This window comes from Hylobates moloch, unplaced genomic scaffold (genome assembly GCF_009828535.3).
Source record: "Hylobates moloch isolate HMO894 unplaced genomic scaffold, HMol_V3 SCAFFOLD_18, whole genome shotgun sequence".
In the NCBI taxonomy this organism is placed as follows: Eukaryota; Metazoa; Chordata; class Mammalia; order Primates; family Hylobatidae; genus Hylobates; species Hylobates moloch.
Window position 1 is genome coordinate 37,451,475 of NW_026652293.1, and position 24,706 is coordinate 37,476,180.

The window sequence follows — 24,706 nt, forward strand, 5'->3', positions numbered from 1 at the left end:
CTTTGGATTATCACAGACCCACAGATGGTGACAAATTAGAAGGGACCTCAGTGATTGTGATCATTCTGTACATCTAGTCCAGGACCTCAATGTGCAGCTGGGAAACCTGAGCCCAAACACAGGCATGACTTGCCCAGAGAGACCCTGTGTGTAAGTACTAGCACCAGAAACTCAGACTCGCAAGTGTCTATCTGTTTACTCATTTACCTCCTTTCACTAGACTTGACAGCCCCTTAGAGGCCAGAATCTATCATACTTGTCACCTTCATGCCAGCTCAGCACGCCTAGACACAGAAGCTGACAGCAAATGAAGGCTGAAAAGAACTACAGTGATAGCGTTCTTTGCTTCTACTAAAGTATCATTTTAACTCAAGAAAGGAGATAGTTACCTCCTTCACTGAAAGATGACCCAAGTGGTTAAGCAAGGCAGAAATCACAACTAAGCATCCTGCTGGTGTGGGAGTCAGGAGATCAGGGCTTTTGCCCTACCTCCACCCTAACTTGCTTTGTGATATTGGACAAGCACCTAACTTCTCTAAAAAAAAAAAAAAAGTGATTAGGCAAGATGCTGTCCTTGATAGAACTGAAAGGAATCAAATTTTATGAGGTCACAAAGTGAAATTCAATTGATTATTGATTATAATTCATTGTATGTCACTATGCTTATACTATACTCCAATATTAATTTTTAAAAGTCTTCTTCGTACATGATCACTTAATCCTCACGGTAACCTTAAGTAGGTCAGGAAATACCTTATAACCCCATTTTACAGACAACGACACTGAGGCGCAATGTTCCCAGGTTTATGTCAGAGTTAAATTAACAAGTACCACCTATACCGAGAGGCAGAATTCACACCAAGAAAGAAAAACATATGCTCAGCAGTAGATCAAGGGCCCAAGAAGAGGCAGTACGTGGCTTGAAGGTGAAATTAACAAGGAGCCATGGAACCTGGTCATCTCTCCCTAACTCTCAGGTTTCTTTACTCAAAATTGTACTTTCAAAGATATACTTCTTTCACAGCTACATGAAGATCAGATGGGTTATGGGAAATACAAAGCCAAGATATTTGGTGGATAGATCAGACAGAGAAGGTGAAGTAAGCCTCTTGAAATGTATCCTGCCTGCAATAAAACAAAATGGTTTTTTTTGTCTTTTTTTTTTGAGATAGTCTCACTCTGTCTCCCAGGGTGGAATTCAGTGGTATGATCTTGGCTCACTGCAACCTCTGCCTCCTGGGTTCAAGCGATTCTCCTGCCTCAGCCTCCCAAGTTGCTGGGATTACAGGCATGTGCCACCATACCTGGCTAATTTTGTGTATTTTTAGTAGAGACAGGGTTTCACCATGTTGGCTAGGCTGGTCTCGAACTCCTGAGCTCAAGTGATCCACCCGCCTCGGTCTCCCAGAATGCTGGGATTACAGGCATGAGCCACTGCGCCTGGCCAGCAAAATGTATTTCTAAGCATTTTATTGAAACTTCACAGTAAGAAAGACCCTGAAATAAGGTAAAGAATAATAAATGAAAATTATGTGATAACCATTATTTATTGCTTAAGCTTAATTAAAATACCATTAATATTATTTTTCCCTATAGAACATGCCATTTTTTATTTTAATAAATCTTAGCAAATACATAAAATCAACCCTAGACTTGTCAGGAAAGGCGTCTCCACTCTAAAGTCCTATATTATCACAGAAACCCTAAGAAGACTGACCTACTGGCTCGGTTGGAATGGGCATTTATCTTTCAAGATTTCCTAAAACCTTTTGAACCCCTTCTTAACATCCTGATATTGTAGTTTCCCACTGCACTGAAGAGTACCATTATTTCAAAATAGAATCTCCAAAAACCATATTTCCTATGTTTCCAACAGCAAGGCAATCATATGCCCCTCTGCAAATCACGGATGCAGAAAGACATACCTTCCAGTAAGCCTACTGGTGAAGTACTCCTGAGCACAGTCAGTTCAATGTGCTCAGCTGCACTGGCAGTGGTATTTCCTACAGACCTGTCTTGTGGCAAAACCAGGCACTGCTACACAATGTTCTTGGCTATGTAACATCCAAACCTGGTGTTCTGGCCTTCCTGGAGACACAACACTCACGCAGGCTATGACAGAGCAATGCCCAAAAGGAGAAATAAATAAATAAAATCCAAGGGAAAACCAAAGGAATGACTATTGGCAAAATGGAAAATGTTATTCCCAATTTTTACATTTGCAACATTTAATTATTTCTCCCTAAACTCAAGAGAACCATAAAAATAAAAGTTCTGGCAGCCACGTCTCAGTGTGCAGCTTTGTTTCATCACAGACTTTAAGAACATTCTTTTTCTGCTGGTGAAACACTGGGGAAAGGGTGGAGAAGGATCGAAGTTTCTGGACTCAACAGTCCCGGATTCCTCCTGGACAGCTGTGTTCTTCCCTGGAGTAAAGCCCCTTTCCAAAGAGAGAAAACCTTTTTATTTTCTGGCCCAGCTATTTTCAAGACAACCTAATTTAATTCACTCAAAACTCCATCAGGCAAAACAGAATCTTGGCCATTACCAACCGTGTGTCAAGAGAAGAGAAGGATGTCAGAAGGACAAATTTGTTTCTAAACTTTAAAGATTGCACACCCTCCTATCTGTTCATCATTGTTATAAGGGATGGCCACATAACTGATGTGTCATGTCTATTTCTTTTACTCAAAAACACTATTTGCTAGCCAGAATATTTTCAAAATGGTGTCTACCACCAGACTGTACCCTTTCATTCTTCTTCTTTTCTTTTTTTTCCGAGACAGAGTCTTGCTCTGTTGCCCAGGCTGGAGTGCAGTGGCGCGATCTCTGCTCACGCAACCTCCACCTCCCAGGTCCAAGCAATTCTCCTACCTCACCCGCTTGAGTAGCTGGGATTACAGGCTCATGCCACCACACCTGGCTATTTTGTGTGTGTGTGTGTGTGTGTGTGTGTGTGTATGTGTGTTTCTGTGTGTATTTTTAGTAGAGATGGGGTTTTACCATGTTGGCCGGGCTGGTCTCGATCTCCTGATCTCGTGATCTGCCCACCTCGGCCTCCCAAAGTGCTGGGATTACAGGTGTGAGCCACTGCGCCCGGCCTCCATTCTTCTTATTAAAAACTTCTTTCCAGCTTTCTAATACAGAACCTCATAAACTGGTTTGCATCTCTGGCTGTTATTTTATATTTTCATAACTTCCCCCATTTTAAGATATTCTATTGAGCATTTCTCCTTACAGATAGGAAAGTTAACCACTTTCCCACACATAAAATTCATAACCAATTAAATCCAATAAAATTTTATTGAACAGCTACAACATATATTACTCAGTGTCAGTGTGGTGAAGAAAGGCCTGAATTTTAGAACAATAATAGTAATAAGAATAATAGCTACTATTTGCTCTGATCCTGTGTGCCAGGAATCGTAACATGTCTGGACCGATAACATAGCATGACACTACATAACAGTGAAGAATGTGGCCTCTGCTCTCTAATAGGCCTGGGTTCAGTGAAAAGCTCTACCACTTAGGCCAGTTTCTTCACCCTTCTGTGCCTCAGGCTCCTCATCTATAAAATACAGATATTAACAAGATACACCTCACAGGGCTATTTGAGGATTTCATAAAATCACAAGAGTAAAGAACTTAGCCCAGGGCCTAGTTAACAATGACACATGCAACTACCCTATTATTCCCATTTTAAGAGGAAGAGACTGAAGCTCAGAGCTAGTCCACAACACAGCTGGGATTCAAATCCACACTCATCCAACACTGAAGCCTTTGCACTTTCTAGTGTCATGCATTGACCAGCTGTACAGTGAGGGAGGGCACATTAGAAGCCTAGAGTCTGGCAACTGGGAGGACTTTACAGTCAGTTCACCCTCCAAGCATGGCATCTCTCCAGTGAACTGGCAGGTGATCGACCCTGCTGCTTATACACAAGCTCCAAGCTTTACCCATGTCTGTATCCCAGATCTGGAGAAGAGCCTACAGAGGGGACATTTGCTTATTGCATGAACGATTAAGGCAATTTAAATAAACTAATAATTATAGCTAAGTATTGAGCAGAAACTATGTGCTGGGCACTAGAATCAACATGTACTAACATATTTACTATTAAATTTTAAAAACTCAAATAAGCTTTGCAGAATGTGGTGAGGGAGGTACATATTTTCATTAAATCAGACTCTGGAGAGACAGATCACAAAAGTGTCCCCAAAATACAATAGGGGATCTTCATCTTCACAGGGCCTGCACTTCAAGGAAACATTGAGTAGGATAAGGTGACTGTCTTCCTTAAAAGCACTCAACACCAAAACCCCCAGCCAGCCAGAAAATGAAAGTCAGAGGGTCTTCATACAGCTGTGTTGGTTGTACCCTGCAGAGGGGCGCCCAACCCAGGGAGCAAGTGAGGACAGAAACACTCCAGGACTCCTTCAGTCATGCTGAGCATCATGACGTGGGTCAGCACACACACAACAGAAGGGGCAGTTTGTACAAAGGTACCATAAAAACTTTGACTACCTTAACATACACAGGCTAATTTCTTATTCAATTATCCCATCTCACATCCCAAGACGGAACACATTTAAATCAGTAACTATATAAATATATTGATTTATTCACATTTATTCAAACGTGTGAGTATACATTCACATACTCACACATTTCTTTATGTGCAGAGTACTACACTTAGTATAGCAGGAGATAACAGAGATTACCATCTAATAGACATAATTACAAGTATCATAACAATAAGGCCAAAGAGAATAAATATCTTAATTAGCATTCTGGACAGCATCAAAAAACTTGCTGCCTAGGTAACTGAGGCACTAGGGGTCAGGGAAGTGAAGAAAATACCCTCATCTAAACAAGACAAAAGGAAAAACAACACTATCATCAGATTTAAATACAAAGTACACTTGAAAGTTAAATTCAACTAGTAGTTTTAGAAGCAACACAGTTTACGCTTTAAGCAAAAAGTCAGATTTTTTTAAGTGGTAGGGTCTAATCTTGGTTTAGCCACAGAATCACTGTGTCATTCTAGGAAAATATGCAAAATACACCCAGTCTTAATTTGTGCATCAGGGAAAGGTTTCATCAATAGCTGAGAGGTAGAATGAGAAATTCCACTCTACTTAACTAATGCAAAGTGGTGTTGTTAGTTAAAGCCACCTCCAGTCTGGGCAATAGATTTGAAAGGGGAAGGACAGGGAAGGATGGAGATGTCTTTAAACAATTGGATCACCAGGCAAGAGCAGTAAAAAAAGAACAAAAAAGCAAAGATTGTACTTTAAGTCAAGAAGACACCATTTCAGGAAAATAAGCATGGGGCCTAAAAGCAAAGGAACACACATTAAACCTTCAAGGAAAAGCTGATAAGTGAAAGATACAGATACAATAACTCCATATGTCTTTAATATTAGTAACCACTCAGCACAATTCAACTTCAGAGGCTGATGGCTATCTTTTCAATTAAGTTTGGGGGAATGGGAAGAGGGTTCCTATGTGCCTGAAACTGTGATAGGCAACTAACATTTATTACTTCATTTATTCCTCATAGCAACCTGACAAATTATATCTTATCCTACTTATATCCTACTGCACAGATGAAAACACTGAATCTGAAAGAACAAGAACCTCAAGCCATTTCCATCATGCCAACTGCACAGGATGGGGACTTGGAGGTGGGGCTCCAGAGTCACCTTTGGTAACCAAGAGCTGCCGAGGAAATGGAGCAAGACAGTCTTAAGAGGCTTACCAAATATGGTTCATTCTACCGACTCTTAAAGATCCAAATATAGTATGAACTTGCACTTGACCATAACTCTAGTGGCACATATCCACTGTCAATTGTCTCCAGTTGATAAGAATGCACGACTCACAGCTATTTATTCTCCCTGACAGAGAAAACACTCTTTTATGTGCTCTCCACATGCCTGAGGAACCATGAGGTTTCCCAATACCAAATCCATAGAGCTATTTGCAGACCATCTGAGTCTACCTGGATAAAAGGCATGTAAGTACATCCAACATGGAAAAGGCACTTCAGATAAGAACAACCTCCTGGCAGACTTGAGATATACCACACCTGAGGGTCAATCATAAAATAGATACCTAAAAGTTAGTCTTCATTTTGTTTGTTTATAGAATATGGCTATTCTGTTCTTGGTCCCTTTACCTCCACGTGTTATTTCAAGCATCAACTAGGTGGCTTTTATTAACACCTTCTAAGGAGAGGCTACAAAAAATAAATAGGTAAAAACCATGTCCAAGCCATCAACAACAAGTGATTATCCAGAAATTTAAGAGAGATTTCAATTGCATATAGGAAGATGCATATCTAATCTCATTTCTGTAAAAAAAAAAAAAACTTCTGAAAGTTGTTCAACAACAGATACTTTGAAAATTGAATCCTATTTATTCATTCATTCATTCATTCAACAAGTACTTATTGAGCAACTGTTACACACCTGAGTCTATGTTAGGTGTTAGAAATCCCAAGATTAAAGACATTCCCTGTCCTCAAGGAAACAAAATCTAACAAGAAAAGAGAGGGTAAAAAAAAATGCAAGAACAACGCAGGGAGAGGAGTGCCGCACTAAGTTATTGTAAGCACAGGTATGACGGGAGACCAGAGAAAGGGCCCCTAACACAGTCACATGGAGTCAAGGATGGCAGTTTTTAAACATTAGGGATGGAGGATTATTTCAGACAGAAAGAATAAAATGTATCACTTCCATTTCTGGCCAAGTTGGAGTAACAGGATAATTGTCAAGACTGGGATAACAGTCAGTAAACGGCAGTGATCCCTGGAAGAAGGAAGGCAAATGAAACGAATCCTACGAGTCCTCCAGCTTACTGCCTGAGAGAATTTCCAGCTCAAGGTGTCTGGAGGAAAGGGAGAACTCAGGCAGAGCTCAGTGAACTGCCTGAGTTGAATGAATTGAGCTAACAGTCCAGGGAGACCAAGGCAACTAGAGTTTGCACGGCCAAGTATCAGAGAAAAGAGAGCTGCAGAAAGAGCCACAGAGATTCCTCCTCAAGTGTTCAGCAGAGTGCTGATCAGTGCATACATGTGTGGCAACAACCTAACACTGGGGAAAGAAATATCCAAAAAGATATTTCCAGATTGGAAAACCTCATGATTCCCCAGGCAACGAGGAGAGCACATAGAAGAGTGTTTTCTCTGTCATGGAGAATAATTAGTTCTAGACTAAGTACAACTATTTCAGTCTTCCAAATCTTCAAAGCAAGACTTTCCAAAAGGATCAAACTGCTTCTAAACAACTTAAACACATCCCAGAACAAAGTTCAAAAATATTTACAGGAATACAAAAATAGCCAGTACCCAACAAGGAAAATTCACAATGTCTGGCATCTAATCAAAAATTACCAGGCATTCATAAAGCAGGGAAATATAACCCCTGATGAAGTGGAAAAAAAAAAAACAATCAAAACTGACACAGATGTTAGAATTAGCAGACAGAACATTAAAATGGTTATTATAACTATATTCCCTAAGTTCAAAAAGTAAGTGAAGACACTGAAGATATGAAAAAGAGCTACATCAGCAGGGCATGGTAGCTCACACCTGTAATCCTAGTACTTTGGGAGGCCAAGGTGGGCGCGTCACGAGATCAAGAGATCAAGACCATCCTGGCCAACATGGTAAAAGCCCGTCTTTACTAAAAATAAAAATAAAAATAAAAAAAATTAGTGGGGCGTGGTGGTGTGCGCCTATAGTCCCAGCTACTTGGGAGGCTGAGGCAGGAGAATCGCTTGAACCGGAGAGGTGGAGGTTGCAGTGAGCCGAGATCATACCACTGCGCTCCAGCCTGACAACAGAGCAAGACTACGTCTCAAAAAAAAAAAAAAAAGAGCTACATCAAACTTCTAGAGGTGAAATCTACAATGTATGCAATGAAAAATACTCTGGATGGGATTAACATCAGATTAGACATTGCAGAGGATAAATATTAGTAAACTTGAAAACACAAAAATCAAAACTATCCAAAATAAGATACAGAGGGAAAAAGGGAATTAAAAAAATAAACAGAATCAGTGAGTTGAGGAACAACTTCAACTGGCCTAATATACATGTAACTGGAGCCCCCAAAGGAGAGGAGAGAATTAAGTATCAAATATAGTATTTAATAATTGCCCTTGCCTCCAAGAATTTACAATCTTGATGGGAAAGCAAATTGTAATAAAAAACAAAGTCATAAGGTATTTGAAAAGCAAAAAGTATTATAAGAACAGAAACAAATGTCATGAGTCAGTACATAATTAATTACCAAACACATAGTACACATAACTGTTTAGAGGAGAGGAACAGATTACTTCAAGTTGGGAGGTCAGGTTAAGAATAGTCAAAGAGGGCGTGAACCCGGGAGGCGGAGCTTGCAGTGAGCCGAGATTGCGCCACTGCACTCCAGCCTGGGCGACACAGCGAGACTCCATCTCAAAAAAAAAAAAAAAAGAAAAGTCAAAGAGGAAACATTTTAATTGTCCATTTCATAAATGGATATTTTCATACAACCCGAAGTAGTGTTCATTGTTCATTAGTATATATTGTCAGCCCTCCATATCCCCAGGTTCCACACCCATGGATTCAATCAACCACAGATCAAAAATATTTGGAAAAATAAGTAAATAAATAATAATAAAAACATACAAATTTAAAAATACAGTGTAACAACTATTTACATATCATTTATATTATATTAGGTATTATAAGTAACCTAGAGATAATTTAAAGTATACAGGAGAATGTATGTAGGTTAGATGCAAACACTATGCCATTTTATATCAGCGACTTGAGCATCCAAGGATTTTGGCATCCATCAGGGTCCTGGAACGAATGTGCCACAGATACCAAGATACGACTGTAGTTTTTCTTCTTTTATCACTTTTTCTTCTTTTATCACTTTTTCTTCTTTATTCATTCATTCACCATTAATTGAGCAATCTGTATGTGCCAGATACTATCTAAGCACAGACATGTTCTATTTCTACCTATGATGGGTTTAGAATCCAGAAGAGGTAAAAGAGAGAAATGGCTATTGCTCACACTGCTAGATACTCTGTGATGGAAGTACGTTCAGATTGTTGTAGGAAGGAGGCAGTTAAGTCCACTAGGGAAAGGAAATAGAAGAAATTCATGAGACAAACAACTGTCACCTATTTGTAAAACCTCCATCCTGCCCTGTTTCCAGACTTGGCTGTCAAAAAGAACTGCTGGAAAATATGTAGAAAAGTCTACCTACCATGGAAGGAAGCAGAAAGCCAAGCAGTTTTTCCCTTGATTTCAATTCACTAATACACAAGAGAAAGAAAATGCAGGAACCTCCTCCTGCCAAGCAATCAGCCACACCTAAGTGGTGCTAAGGTTTAGATAAGCCCTGACAAGTCGATTGAAGAATGCCTTAAATAGATGGGCAGCAGAGCAGTAATATGTCACATATTTTTATATGACATAAAGCCTCAGTGAATAAAAAAAAAATTCACTGGAATCAGGTTGGTGATCTGATATTTCCATTGAAAACATTTTATTTTTCCTGAAGCTAGCAATCATGCACTATGCAATATACAAAGCTAGAAGGAACATTCATTATCACAGAGGTCAATGCTCACATTCTACAGATGGTCCCACTGAGATCCAGAGAGAGCAAGAGGCTAGGCCACAGTCACAGCAGCATTAGTTAAAATTCCCATCATCCTAGTTCTGGGAAGCTGGTGATCTTTACATGAAACCGTATAGTTTTTATCCATCTCTTAGAGTGAACGAATTTCAGCTGTGATTTTAATAGAGAATTATGATAATACAGGAGAGGTATATTTGGATGTGGAATGATCCTTTATCATAAGCCTTGGTTTAATAGTTTTCCTAAAAATAGTGTTTCACTAAGGAAATCTCATATTTGGAAACTTTTCATTCATACTCCATTGGCAATGAAAGATTCCTTACTGTGTCCCCAGTGCACTGTTTAATGTTCAATTTACAGACTATTTTGCTGAAGAAAGAAACAAGATATAAGAGCAAAGCATAAGCTAGACTCTCACTCTGTTATATACAAGATACAGGTTGAGTATCCCTTACCCAAAATGCTTGAGATCAGAAATGTTTCAGATGTCTTCAAGATTCTGGAATATATACGTTTGTTTATACCAGCTGAGCATTCCTAATCCAAAAATCCAAAATCTGAATGCTCCAAGGAGCACCTTTGAGCATCATGTTGGTATGCAAAACGTTTCAGATTTTGGTGCATTTTGGGTTTTGGATTCTCAGATTAGGGATACCCAACCTATATACGATCTTGGGCAGAATACTTAACCTCTCAGTTTTTTCATCTATAAAACAAGGCTAACAATAGTACTTACTATGGTATATGTAGCGTGCTCTCAAGTTTTGAGAATGAGCTAGCTGATATAAAATACATCACCAGGCATACCACAGGAGTTCAAAAAACATTAGCAGCAGCTGTTGCCGCAGTTGGTGACTATGATGCTGGGAGCAGGGAATGGGTGTAATCATTGTTAATGTCTTGAGGTTAAATCATATTAGACATCTTTTCCCTTATGATTCTCAAAGAGAACTCAGATACATATATTTATGCCAGGTATTGATAATGATACAACATCTTAGTCTTAGAACTCTCCTTAAAGAGTATGTACCTGTCCCTAAGTTTAAATCTTACTTATAATAATAGTAGTTACTCTTCCAAATCTGAGTAGAGCTAAATTATTTGCCACCTTATGCTGTAAACCCTGGGCCACAGAACTTGGTAATAAAATGTAAGAATATCATACTTTCTCCATCTGTATAAAGTCCTTACAGAAAAGCAGGACTCTATTACAAATGTCACCCTGGGTTTCCCATGGTTAATGCATATGGTAAGACTGAACTGTCATGCTACAGATTTGTCCTAAAAGTAGAATGTGAATTCAACAACTGCACTCTCCCAGTGAAAATGATCTGTTTCATTTTTTAGTGTTTTTCCTTCCATCAATACTCAAAGGAACTGGTTTGCATTAGTGAGTGTCTACAGAGGTTTCTTCCTCTTCTGGACAATTAATTTGTATCATATAAGACAAATATTGGCACATCTGGACAAACTCAGTATGAGTCTAAAAACCATGAAATTTCTCAAGGCATCTGTGAATAAAAACACCTCTCTGAGCTTTTCCAAGATGACAGACCGAGAGGGGAGAAGTGGAGAAATGGACACGATAGCCCTCTTTGAAGACTGGAAGGGCTGTTGTGTGAAAGAGGGAGCAGAATTCTAAGGCTGGGTGCTCAGGAGAGCAGGATGAGAATAAATATATAGGAAAGCTGCAGGGGGCTGCTTTCAGCTCTATAAAAGGAAGAGTTTGCCAGGGCAAGGGTACACATACATGTATGCCCCAGCAGAGTAAAACAGATGGTGGCTGAGTCCAGGCAGCACCACTGATGAGCTGTGCACACAGGGCAAGTTTCTTAAACTATCTGATCTCTCCCCTGTCAGTCAGTACAGTTATTCCCACATTCACAGCTATTCCGGAATTGAAAAATATATGTATATTTAATGCTTAGTATATGGTAGGCATTATGATTACTTCAACTGTTAAGGATTTGTCATATGCCTTTGGAATAGGAATATCTACATCACCTAATGAATAAAATCTCTTTAGTTCTGCCTTTTCTTTTGGTCTTAAAACCCAATGAGCAAAGCTCAAATTGTTCTACTACCTGCTGTGCCACTGCTTTTAGGTAAGATGCCAGTCTACTTGTCTTCCATCTTCCCTGGATCTTTCCAGCAGCAAAACCTAAAGAAAAACACTTATCATCCACCAACCTTAACCCAAGGAAGGATTATAGGATTATTTACAAAATCATTACAAATCATTTTTCATATACAGGTGTTCTCCCCTTTGCCCAGCACATGTTTTGTGTAAATCACATTCTTATTTTCCTGCCAAATGAGCTTATAATTGTTTGCATATGCTTACTATTTTATTCCAAGAATATTACTCCATGACCATTAAAAAAGCTTTGGAAAACAGAAAAATAGGGCAATGAGGGGAATAATCACCCACAGTCTATTCATTGTTATTTTTCCCTGTCATCTTTATACATGAGTGATGGTGGTCTTTTTTTTACATAATTTTAATTAGATTAGAATTTTGAAGGTGACTTCTTAGCATTTTTTAACTGTTCTTCACTTAGTGGTGGCTCCTGCATTAAGTTCCTCTGTTCTCAATACCAATTAAGTATTAGAGGCCGGGCGCGGTGGCTCATGCTTGTAATCCCAGCACTTTGGGAGGCCGAGGCGGGCGGATCACGAGGTCAGGAGATCGAGACCACGGTGAAACCCCGTCTCTACTAAAAATACAAAAAATTAGCCGGGCGTAGTGGCGGGCGCCTGTAGTCCCAGCTACTCGGAGTGGCTGACGCAGGAGAATGGCGTGAACCCGGGAGGCGGAGCTTGCAGTGAGCCGAGATTGCGCCACTGCACTCCAGCCTGGGCGACAGAGCGAGACTCCGTCTCCAAAAAAAAAAAAAAAAAAGTATTAGTGACTTTTAAGATGTTTTAAAGTACCAAGGGTCAACGCCACTTCGAAGTATGGAATTTTGAAAGCAGAAAAGAAAATCTGCACTTGAAGAAGGAATGAGTAACGCAGTCTCTCATTTTATGGACATTAAAACCCAAAAAGCGGCCGGGCGCGGTGGCTCACGCCTGTAATCCCAGTACTTTGGCAGGCTGAGGCTAATGGATCACCAGGTCAAGAAATTGAGACCATCCTGGCCAACATGGTGAAACCCCATCTCTATTAAAAATACAAAAATTAGCTGGGCGTGGTGGCACGCGCCTATAGTCCCAGCTACTCAGGAGGCTGAGGCAGGACAATTGCTTGAACTCGGGAGACCGAGGTTGCAGTGGCCTAGATTGTGCCACTGCACTCCAGCTTGGAGACAGAGTGGGATTCCATCTCAAACAAACAAAAAAAAGCAAACAACAACAAAAAAACCCCAAAAAGCCATACAGGCAGCAATCTCTGCTGGTACAGAGAGCAAGGTCCCTGAATTCACTGGCCAGTGCAATGAACCTACTGTAAATTGGGCCCCAGTATCTCCTGCTATGCACCCTCAACAAAGGTTCTATAAGTTTGGACTTTGTCTCTTCAATTCCTTAGAAATGTACATAATGTGTTCTGTGTACAATGGATGTACAGCAAACTAATTAGGGCCAAAGTAGGCTTTGATGAGGATAATTCTACCCAAGCAGAAACTCAAATCTGCCCTATAATATAGCTAGAACAATATAGCTAGAACAGCAGAAAAAGGAAAAAAAAATCTCCAGTCTTTGTTCTAACATCTTTACTGGACTTGACATATCTTTATACATCCAAACTGTGACAGTTTATCTCATACCTGTTGAACAAGCAAAATCTAAAAATACTTCCAATACCAAGAGTTAGAAAGGGTAAAGAGCAACAGGAACTTATATCCTGTAGGAAGGAGCTCACTCTGGCATAAGGCCGTTGGAGAGCAATTCCACAGCACCTAGGGAAGCCGAAAACACGTATACTCTATTCTATTCCTAGGTGTTTGGCCTAGAAAAACTTCGCACATTTTTACAGAAAGACAAGTCAAAGTTTTCATGGCAGCATTGTTTATAATACACAAAAAATGAAGACAGGAGAATGGGTACATTAATTGTGAAATGGTCATACAATAGCATACTTACTGCACAGCAACTAAAATAACTTCTTAGATTAACATGCAATTCCTAAATTAACAAGGTTAATATCAAAAACATAACATTGAGCAAAAATAGCAAGATGTATGACAGGTACAGTAAGTTCCCATTTATACACAATTTTAAAATAGGCAAAGCACTATTTTTAGTAGCGCTCTTAGTGCATTTATGCACAGAGAGCAAAAATATAAAAACATGCATGGGAATGAAAAGACATCACATTTAGAGGACAGATTATCTCTGGAGAAGAAAAGAGACAGGATTTAGGAGGGGTACACTGGGAGCTTTTGTTGTATCTATAATGTTTTATTTCTTTTAAAAATCTGAAACAAATAAAAAATATTTGTATCTGAAACAGGTTTTGCCACTTTTGTTTGCTTTCCTGTATACTTAAAATATTTCAAAGTTTAAAAAAGAAAGCAAAGCACGATGGCTTAGCAATGAATTGGTCTAGATATCCAGGAATCCGAGATGGTAGGAAAAACAAAAATCCATCCACCGTTTTGGAGCATTTTACTTATTTTTATTTATTTTTTTGAGACATGGTCTCACTCTGTCACTTAGGCTGGAGTGTGGGGTAGCATCACTGCTCACTGCAGTCTTGACCTCCTGGGCTTAAGTGATCTTCCCACCTCAGCCTCTGGAGTAGCTGGGACCACAGGCACACACCACCACACCCCGCTAACTTTTTTTATATTTTGTAGAGATGAGGTGTCACTATGTTGCCAAGGCTGGTCTCAAACTCCTGAGCTCAAGTGATCCTCCAGCCTCGGCCTCCAAAAATGCTGGGATTACAGGTGTTCGCCACTGCTCCTGACCCTATTTCAGGCATTTTAAACAAGACTGATGGCCATCACAAACTCCTCTGCATCCCTGTGCTTGGCATGGTGCCAAGCCAAAAGTAAATATAAGCTAAATATTGAAGAATAAATGAACAAATCAATAAACAAATGAACTGAATGGGTTGTTATACATGCCTTTGGTTAATGAAAACAGAAAACAACAATTACCATTAATAATTTGATATTCAAACCACTTCTAAATGTGGGCCCATGGACAGCTCTGAAAGGCATCATTAATTAAAAAACGTTGAAAACTAGTGGGCAAAGAAACCCTTAAAGACTTTAAGATCCTTAACATTCCATGTTTTTTCTTTATCTCAGAGCCATGTTTTTTCTTCATGCCACTCATCCCATTCTTGTCAGCTAAGGACCAGGAGTTCACTGCCATAACAGACCCCAGGACGCCGCCCATAGCCTGACGTATCAATAAGTCTTTAGGTATCTAAGTGAATTAAAGAGCTCTTCTGAGCCTATGTGAAGAATTCCCAGCATTTTTCCGCTCTGTTCACTCGGTTTACTGAGTACATTAAGATTCTAAATCATTCTGTCTTCACAAACGTAGGTTTGTCCCTTTGGGGACAAAAAATTTCCAGGATGATAACCACGATTTCAAACTCCTTACCATTATAGAGGAATATACAGGCTTGATGAAATCAAGCAGAAATCCACTACCAGAAGTTTTTGCCATTATTGATTTTTTTAAATTCCAAGTGAATTTAAAAAGAACCAAAATAAGATGCATAGCACATTCATCTAAGCCTAGTAATTAAATCCAAAAAAGCAGTTTATAGTAGTTTAAGCAAAAAGAATAATTTTAGAAAGTACCACAGGCCTCCACTATCTGAAATAAATTAGCTGTTTTTTAGTTTCCTTATGTTATTAAAATATTAATTTACTTTTAAATATAATCCTGAAGCTTCCTTCAAAATACCTTCTTCAAGGAAAGGGGCATATATTTATAGTGTTCTTTTAAAGTTTAACAAAAGAAGGATTCAAACCGAGTTACCTCCACTCTGCAAAAGTCTTTCTTTAAAATGTGTAACAGGATCTTATTGCAGTCACTCGGTCTGCTCTCCACACAAAGAAAGACTGGAAAGCATTTGTGTTATGCTTCTGGAGTTAAAAATGAAGACGCCTTTTTGTTTCCATCAGTTCTTTTTTATTAATAAGGTGGCCACACTAAGTCAGAAATTACAACCATCTGCTTTAGCCATTAAATACAGATTCAAAGGCCTAATGATAAAGTGACCTCTTTATTAATAACAGAGAGCAACAAGTGGCCATTTTCCCAGAGTGTTCACAGAAATAAATCAATCCATAAGTCTAGGTATCAGCTGTATCAGCTCTTTTCTCTTCAATTTGGCCTTGATTGTTTCAAATCACTGAGGAAACAAAAAGGGAGCCCAGGAAGTACCTTTCCCATGAGTTTTGATTTTACCTCTGCTCTTGATGAGATGTCACTTAGCCACCTCACATAACCTGAAGACACAATCTTTGATTCTCCACATCATAGAAGAATCATCCCCATGCACCATCTAACCAGTGAGTACACATGGGACTTATCAGACGCAGGGAGTATATCTGAATCAAAGCCTCAAACAAAGGTGTGTAGGAAAACCACAGCTCTGTCAAAGGAAACGATAGTGGAATCACTGCAGCTGTATTTTAATATGGCAGGAACACAACCCCTTGTTTTCTTTAATTCACATATTAGAATTTTAATTATCAAGTTGCTAAAGTGTGGTGGCTTTCAATTGAAGTGGGTTTTACCGACCCAGCCTCGCAGGGCAGACAGAAGTCCTTTGTTGCGCTGCCAGATGCACAGAGACGCCAGCATGGCACCCTCCACGTCCTCTGCCTCAGATCCTTCTGGCAGGAAGCCTCTACCACCACCTAGAGCACAGGAGTCTCTGGGAGATGAATCTCCCTGGCCCTTGTCCAAGGGGCTTTATTACTGGAAGGACCAGAAAGATCTCTTTACAAACCTGATCTTTCTCCTTACCCAATCCATAAGCTGGTACCAGAAGAAACAGCAGAAGACTGAACTGCTACGATGGAAGTAGCCCGTGAAGGATGAGTAGTTCTTGGGGGGAATACTTTGTGAAGGCTGTGGAGAACACTCCTGTCCCACCACAGGGAGAATTCCCCCAAGCCCTGTCTTTACTACAGAGTTAAAACCCTCTAGAAACCCATAACACCAAGACACGGAGCCAGAACATACAGCCCCAACATCTCTTGCTCCTCTCCCTGGCTTCCTGTTTCCTGATTTCCCCTCACTGTTTCCCTCACTCCTACCACTCTGGAGAAGGCAGTCACCATCTGTCAGGTGGAAGAAGACCTCCGCAGGGCTGTGGGGACAGAGGCAAGAACACTGGACTGATAGTTCAACAGAGGCCCATGGAAGCCAGCCTGGAGGAGACGGCGGGCGAGCTCTTGTAACCAGCCATATCCTACAGATCCCCCTTAGTGACTTCACCTCCAAGGCCGCTGTCCTGGGCCTGTGGTCAGTAGAGTCTTTGCTCTGCAGTAACACGCTGTGCCACATTAGGAGTGTTAGTGAGCTTCTAGAGGCCTTACTATTCTTCCCCCATAAAATAAGAGCGCAGTTAGGTCATGTCAAAAGTCCTTTGAAGGTTTGGCATTCTATAACTTTACATCACTTTCTTTATCTATTGCCTCAGCTCCTCAAGTATCGAGCCGTGCAGTTGCAGATGATTTTAAGGCCCTTTCCAACACAGAGGCTCTATGATTCCGTTGATGAAGCCAGATCACAAGCAAGGATCATGCTTTTAATCTCAGTGGCTCTTTCTTTGCCAAATAATGATAGGAATGTACTTCAGCTGAATGCCCCCATCTCAGCTACCAGTACATCTGGTTGGGAAACCTACATCTACTTCTATCTGCCCACTTGCCAACACAGAAATCTTCAAACAAAGACAGGATGATTCATGGCATCTTTAATAGGGCCCCCACCTTGACATTAAATCTTGGGCTGAGGTTATCGAAAACAGCAAGTATACAGAGAACTTACTCACAGCCTGAGAGCAAGCCAGAAACCGTGCAGGTGGCTGGAGGGAAAATGGACAAGAATTACAAAGAAAAGGTGCATTGAGTTAATAGAAAATAACTCTGGTATTGAGGAACAGGGGCTGAAAACAGATGTGAGGGGTAGGCCACCTCCTCACCATGAGGAGTGAAAGCAAGAACCACAGCTGATTCTCAAACACACACACACACACACACACACACTCTCTCTCTCTCTCTCTCTCTAAAATAAAAAATATAAAATTCACTATGCTGGCCCAGGGGTGTGGGTTGCGGTGCCCTTCAAGGAATATTATAGAGCTGAAAGCTGATTAGACACAGCACCCAAAAACCAGTATTCCAGAAGGAGTTTGAAGCTAAAGATGTCAGTTTCACATACTAGAGGGGGTGCTGAGTATAAAAACATTAAGTTCAGGCTCCATCTAAGCTTCATGATCTTTTATAAATTACTAAATCTCTACACCAAATAAATTCCTCATCTGTGACATGGAGACTACAAATATCCAGTCTATCCGAAAAGAGATTTTTAAAGCAGGTACAACACATACAAGTATCTGGGGCACAGCAGACACTCCCAAAAGTTGGAAGTTACTATGAAGATGCATGCAGGTATCAGAGATCAGAACACAATAATGGGTCAATGCAGAGAGACAAACAGAAATCAAGAAAAGGCAGGCAGTGGCAAACAAGGCAAAACAGTGGGTCAAGGGTTGAAACAGGAACCTAAAAGAAATGCTCCAGCATCATCACTTTTAATAAATATCTACTGATGTTAAGGAGAAGAAAGCAGATTGCCAGATGAGTGATAAAAAATGACCTCATTCATTGAAAGAGAAAGAAAAGCAAAAACACAAAGCCAAGGAAGACAGACTACAGAGACATACTCCAAATACTATTATAATAGTAGTTATCACTACTACTAGTAGGGTTATTTCAGGGTTTTTTGTTTGTTTGTTTATCAATATTTTCCAAATATTTCAGTTTTTATTTCAAAATTAATAAAAAATGGCACCTTAAACATTTAATAATAGGCCCTGAGTCGCTGTTCTTTCAGGGAAGCTGAAGCCCTGGAGAAGATCATTGGCATTCTGAAATTGAGGCTGTGCTCTAATTATTTGAAAGTTCTTAACACATATATGGAGAAACTCAGCCAGTCTACAAATATATGTAGAAGGCCTTCTTAATTCAAAAGCACAACATTAAACATTTCAGGAAAAAAACATAAACTCCCAAAGAGTCTCCATCTCATTAGGGAATTAGATATGCTCACATTAAATTATAACTCAAAATGCAGCGTGCACTAGTGTAACAATGAATTCAAGGAGAGTGATTTGAGCCAGGCTGAGGACAACTGGAAGACTTCAAAAGACGGGATAAAGTCACTTTCTGCTGCAGAGACAATTTAATTAAAAAGAAGCTCCTTTCTACCCCCTCCTCCAGGTAATAGAGAATTCATTGTATTCTGAGAAATTGAAGATCTTACAAGAAGGCAGATTGCATGACCTTTCATTTGCAATAGATTCTTTCAGGAAAGGGAGTAATTAAGATTGCCTAGAAGGGGCTGCTTTATTTCATTGAGGAGATAACTTTAAACAGGCTTCCTCACCACATGCACCACACTCAACAAGTAAACTCCCTACACTGGACTCCTATAGGGCCTAATTCTCACCTCAGCCCCAAATTTACCCAGATTATCTCACCTGTTATTATTAAGCTACTTAGCTGCCTTCCATCCTTCATCCCTAGACCCCAAACACCCTAGTATACTGTGAATTCCTTTTGTTCTTTCATGTATTCGTTCACCATTTTTTTTAACACATGCTATGTGCTAGCAACACAAAGATAAATAAAACACCCCCCATCCCCATAAAGTTGATAGTCTAGCAGCAGTAACTTATTAGCAGATATTTATAGCTCAATGGCCAACACATGCATGGAGCATCCAAGAGAAGGAAGAGGATGTGCCTAACCAGCGTGAAGCCAGGCAATAGGGTTTGGAGGACATTGCAAGAAGAGTGGGTGGCAGGAATAAAGGCACTAACCATGGTGAAAAGGGACACAGAGTGAGCAGAAAACCATGTAGCCAGATCTTAAAGTGTGAGGCGGAGAGTGGAAAGACATAACCATAACAGCCAACATTTACTGAGGGCTAACCATGTGTGAGCTGATTAATTCCTCACCAACGCATGAAGTAGGTTTTATCACCCTAATGTTAGCAATGAGGAAACGAGGCTACAAAGGTTAAGTCACTGGGGCAGTAAGGGAGATAAGCTCTCTGATATGCTGCCCCCTAAGGCTAGACGGCTCAGCAAGGGCTGGTCTGAAAATCCCTTTGGTGTCATGCTAAGAAGCTTGGGCCTTTCCTATAGATAGTGGCCAGGCAGTAAATGGCTTTAAGCAGGAATGAGTCAGATTTGTGTCTCAGGAGGCTACTTCAGCAAGGTGTGGAGGACTGATATGAAGAGGGACCTACCCAGAGTTAGGGAAATCAGCTAAAAAGTTGTTGCAATCTTCCTATGAGCAATGTGCAGCCTGATCTAATGGTGCAAAGAATGAGCAGAGGGCAGTCGGGTCCCAGCAGCGGCTGCAGCGCTCTTGTCTTCTGCGGAAACATGGCCTCCGGTGTGGCTGTCCGATGGTGTCATGAACATGTTCAACCACATGAAGGTGCGTAAGTCTTCAATGCCAGAGGAGGTTAAGAAGCACAAGAAGGCGGTGCTCTTCTGCCTTAGTGAGGACAAGAAGAACATCATCCTAGAGGAGGCCAAGAAGATCCTGGTGGGTGATGTGAGCCAGACCATCGACGACCCCTACACCACCTTTGTCAGGATGCTGCCAGATGAGGACTGCCGCTACACCCTCTATGACACAACCTACGAGACCAAGGAGAGCAAGGAGGAGGACCTGGTGTTTATCTTCTGGGTCCCTGAGTCTGCGCCCCTTAACAGCAAAATGATCTATGCCAGCTCCAAGGGCGCCATCAAGAAGCTGACAGGGATCAAGCATGAATTACACGCAAACTGCTACGAGGAGGTCAAGGACTGCTGCACCCTGGCAGAGAAGCTGGGGGACAGTGTGGTCATCTCCCTAGAGGACAAGCCTTTGTGAGCCCCTTCTGGCCCCCTGCCTGGAGCATCTGGCAGCCCCACATCTGCCCTCGGGGGTTGCAGGCTGTCCCCTTCCTCCCAGACCAGACGGGCTGGGGGGATCCCAGCAGGAGGAGGGCAATCCCTTCACCCCAGTTGCCAAAGAGACCGCCCCACCCCCTGGATTTTCCTCCTCCCTCCGTCCCTGATGGCTCTGGTCTTCCCAAACTGCTTTTGATCTTCTTATTCCTCTTGGGTTGAAGCAAACCAAATTCCCCCCAGGCACCTCAGTTGTGGAGAGGGGCCTATATTTTTTTAACAACACCCCCCCACCCAACCTGTTCCTCCCCCTTCCCATGCTGCCAACTTCTAGCTGCAATAGTGACTCTATGCTTGGTGTTTAGTTCTGTGTATAAATGGAATGTTGTGGAGATGACCCCTCCTTGTGCTGGCTGGTTCCTCTCCCTTTTCCCCTGGTCACCGCTACTCATGGAAGCAGGACCAGTAAGGGACTTTCGATTAAAAAAAAAAAAGAAGGAGCAAAGGGAACAGATGCAAGATATATTTGTTGGGAGACATTCTCCATGAGTCCCTTCAGTTTCTGCATATCTTGTAAGCAAAGCACTGGCTGCCCTTGGTTCCAGACCAACTTTTCAAAGATGTTTATATGGATAATAGCCTTGGAAGAAATGATCTCCCTCTGGAGCAAAGGTGAAGCATCTTTGTTGCCCACTATAAAAGATTTGGGTTCCCTGGGGGTGGAGCCAAGATGGCCGAATAGGAACAGCTCCGGTCTACAGCTCCCAGCCCCAGCGACACAGAAGACGGGTGATTTCTGCATTTCTGCTTGAGGTACCAATTTCATCTCACTAGGGAGTGCCTAACAGTGGGTGCAGGACAGACGGTGAAGCGCACTGTGCGCGAGCCGAAGCAGGGCGAGGCATTGCCTCACTCGGGAAGTGCAAGGGGTCAGGGAGTTCCCTTTCCTAGTCAAAGAAAGGGGAAACAGACGGCACCTGGAATATCGGGTCAGTCCCATCCTAATACTGCGCTTCTCCAACGGGCCTGGAAAACGGCACACTAGGAGATTGTGTCCCGCACCTGGCTCGGAGGGTCCTATGCCCACGGAGTCTCGCTGATTGCTAGCACAGCAGTCTGAGATCAAGCTGCAAGGCGGCAGCGAGGCTGAGGGAGGGGCGCCCGCCATTGCCCAGGCTTGCTTAGGTAAACAAAGCAGCCAGGAAGCTCGAGCTGGGTGGAGCCCACCACAGCTCAAGGAGGCCTGCCTGCCTCTGTAGGCTCCACCTCTGGGGGCAGGGCACAGACAAACAGAAACTCAGCAAGAACCTCCACAGACTTAAATGTCCCTGTCTGACTGACAGCTTTGAAGAGAGTAGTGGTTCTCCCAGCACGCAGCTGGAGATCTGAGAACGGACAGACTGCCTCCTAAAGTGGGTCCCTCACCCCTGAGCAGCCTAACTGGGAGGCACCCCCCCAGTAGGGACAGACTGACACCTCATTCAACCGGGTACTCCTCTGAGACAAAACTTTCAGAGGAACTATCAGACAGCTGAATTTGTGGTCTCATGAAAATCCGCTGTTCTGCAGCCACCACTGCTGACACCCAGCCAAACAGGGTCTGGAGTGGACCTCTAGTAAACTCCAACAGACCTGCAGCTGAGGGTCCTGTCTGATAGAAGGAAAACTAACAAACAGAAAGGACATCCACACCAAAAACCCATCTGTACATCACCATCATCAAAGACAAAAAGTAGATAAAACCACAAAGATGGGGAAAAAACAGAGCAAAAAAACTGGAAACTCTAAAAAACAGAGCACCTCTCCTCCTCCAAAGGAACGCAGTTCCTCACCAGCAACGGAACAAAGCTGGATGGAGGATGACTTTGATGAGTTGAGAGAAGAAGGCTTCAGACGATCAAACTACTCTGAGCTACGAGAGGAAATTCAAAACAATAGCAAAGAAGATAAAAACTTTGAAAAAATATTAGAAGAATGGATAACTAGAATAACCAATGGAGAGAAGGGCTTAAAGGAGCTGATGGAGCTGAAAGCCAAGTTTCGAGAACTACGCGAAGATTGCAGAAGCCTCAGTAGCAGATGCGATCAACTGGAAGAAAGGGTATCAGTGATGGAAGATGAAATGAATGAAATGAAGAGAGAAGGGAAGTTTAGAGAAAAAAGAATAAAAAGAAATGAAGAAAGCCTCCAAGAAATTTGGGACTATGTGAAAAGACCAAACCTACGTCTGATTGGTGTACCTGAAAATGATGGGGAGAATGGAACCAAGTTGGAAAACACTCTGCAAGATATTATCCAGGAGAACTTCCCCAATCTAGCAAGGCAGGCCAGCATTCAGATTCAGGAAATACAGAGAACGCCACAAAGATACTCCTCGAGAAGGGCAACTCCAAGACACATAATTGTCAGATTCACCAAAGTTGAAATGAAGGAAAAAATGTTAAGGGCAGCCAGAGAGAAAGGTCGGGTTACCCACAAAGGGAAGCCCATCAGACTAACAGCTGATCTCTCAGCAGAAACTCTACAAGCCAGAAGAGAGTGGGGGCCAATATTCAACATTCTTAAAGAAAAGAATTTTCAACCCAGAATTTCCTATCCCGCCAAACTAAGCTTCATAAGTGAAGGAGAAATAAAATACTTTACAGACAAGCAAACGCTGAGTGATTTTGTCACCACCAGGCCTGCCCTAAAAGAGCTCCTGAAGGAAGCACTAAACATGGAAAGGAACAACCGGTACCAGCCACTGCAAAAACATGCCAAATTGTAAAGACCATCGAGGCTAGGAAGAAACTATAGCAACTAACGAGCAAAATAACCAACTAACATCATAATGACAGGATCAGATCCACACATAACAATATTAACGTTAAATGTAAATGGGCTAAATGCTCCAATCAAAAGACACAGACTGGCAAACTGGATAAGGAGTCAGGACCCATCAGTGTGCTGTATTCAGGAAACCCATCTCACGTGCAGAGACACACATAGACTCAAAATAAAGGGATGGAGGAAGATCTATCAAGCAACTGGAAAACAAAAAAAGGCAGGGGTTGCAATCCTAGTCTCTGATAAAATAGACTTTAAACCAACAAAGATCATAAGAGACAAAGAAGGCCATTACATAATGGTAAAGGGATCAATTCAACAAGAAGAGCTAACTATCCTAAATATATATGCACCCAACACAGGAGCACCCAGATTCATAAAGCAAGTCCTCAGTGACCTACAAAGGGACTTAAACTCCCACACAATAATAATGGGAGATATTAACACCCCACTGTCAACATTAGACAGATCAACGAGACAGAAAGTTAACAAGGATATCCAGGAATTGAACTCAGCTCTACATAAAGTGGACCTAATAGACATCTACAGAACTCTCCACCCCAAGTCAACAGAATATACATTTTTTTCAGCACCACACCACACCTATTCCAAAATTGACCACATAGTTGGAAGTAAAGCTCTCCTCAGCAAATGTAAAAGAACAGAAATTATAACAAACTGTCTCTCAGACCACAGTGCAATCAAACTAGAACTCAGGATTAAGAAACTCACTCAAAACCGCTCAACTACATGGAAACTGAACAACCTGCTCCTGAATGACTATTGGGTACATAATGAAATGAAGGCAGAAATAAAGATGTTCTTTGAAACCAACGAGAACAAAGACACAACATACCAGAATCTCTGGGACACATTCAAAGCAGTGTGTAGAGGGAAATTTATAGCACTAAATGCCCACAAGAGAAAGCAGGAAAGATCCAAAATTGACACCCTAACATCACAATTAAAAGAACTAGAAAAGCAAGAGCAAACACATTCAAAAGCTAGCAGAAGGCTAGAAATAACTAAAATCAGAGCAGAACTGAAGGAAATAGAGACACAAAAAACCCTTCAAAAAATTAATGAATCCAGGAGCTGGTTTTTTGAAAAGATCAACAAAATTGAT

The 24,706-nt window shown here is 41.4% G+C and overlaps 1 protein-coding gene and 1 pseudogene across 1 annotated transcript in view; one reads left to right on the forward strand and one right to left on the reverse strand.

The window, feature by feature from the left end:
* Positions 1 to 24,706, reverse strand: part of ROR1 (receptor tyrosine kinase like orphan receptor 1) — a 422,204-nt gene that overhangs the window by 322,177 nt on the left and 75,321 nt on the right. The gene's annotated exons all lie outside the window — the stretch shown is intronic.
* On the forward strand, positions 20,157 to 20,748 carry LOC116457568 (cofilin-1-like; annotated as a pseudogene).